The sequence below is a fragment of the Penaeus monodon genome, chromosome 24 (genome assembly GCF_015228065.2).
Source record: "Penaeus monodon isolate SGIC_2016 chromosome 24, NSTDA_Pmon_1, whole genome shotgun sequence".
In the NCBI taxonomy this organism is placed as follows: domain Eukaryota; kingdom Metazoa; phylum Arthropoda; class Malacostraca; order Decapoda; family Penaeidae; genus Penaeus; species Penaeus monodon.
The window spans coordinates 43,088,823-43,089,590 of record NC_051409.1 but is presented as its reverse complement, the minus strand read 5'-3'; positions in this window follow the sequence as shown (position 1 = coordinate 43,089,590).

Here is a 768-nt window from a genome sequence, read left to right as displayed (position 1 = left end):
ATTTTTCGCTCTTCTTTCTCGCATAGGATAATTTAAAAGGCGTCGGTGGAAATAGAGTGACCGGGAATAACGATTATGACTGATGGAAAGATAATCCTATTGGCTCTAAAGTTATGATGGTAAACTTTGAAAAAAATATTCTTCTCGCAATAGTAATATCGATCTATGGATTAACAAGCAGATGCGGTAAACTTAAAAGTAAATGAGGTTGGCAGTGTGTGTTCATCCGTTCATCTATATTTCAGAAAATGCAAGACGGTGAGCAGGGAAGCACCGCAGAAAAAGTGACCGGAGGGAATAGGGTGAAGGGAAGAGGCGAAAAGGGGAGCAAGGCTAAAAAGTGAAACAATAAAATGAAGGCGAGGGGCAGGTGGCAATAACAGGAGCACAGGAGGAGGGAAGAAAGACCAAAAACTGAAACAGCTGACGAAGGCGAAGCTGCTGTGGCCAAGGAAGCGGAAACTTCAGTTTTGCAAGCTGAAACGACTGGAGAAAGATGCCTCATATATTTGTGCAGTATTAGATAGACACGAAAAAAACAATGATTATATACAAGTGGTGTGAAGTTATTACTCTCTTCATACAATGTCAGGAATTAATTGTCATTAAAGCAACCACGCCTACACTGCAGAATATGTATACATCTACAAGGTTGTTCCTTTATGTATTAATGACTCACTCATTTTGCGCAAGAACCATGTACCATCTTTGCACTTACAGGTGGAATTTTTTTTGATCAGTAGGCTGCCTCATTTTACTATTAACAAA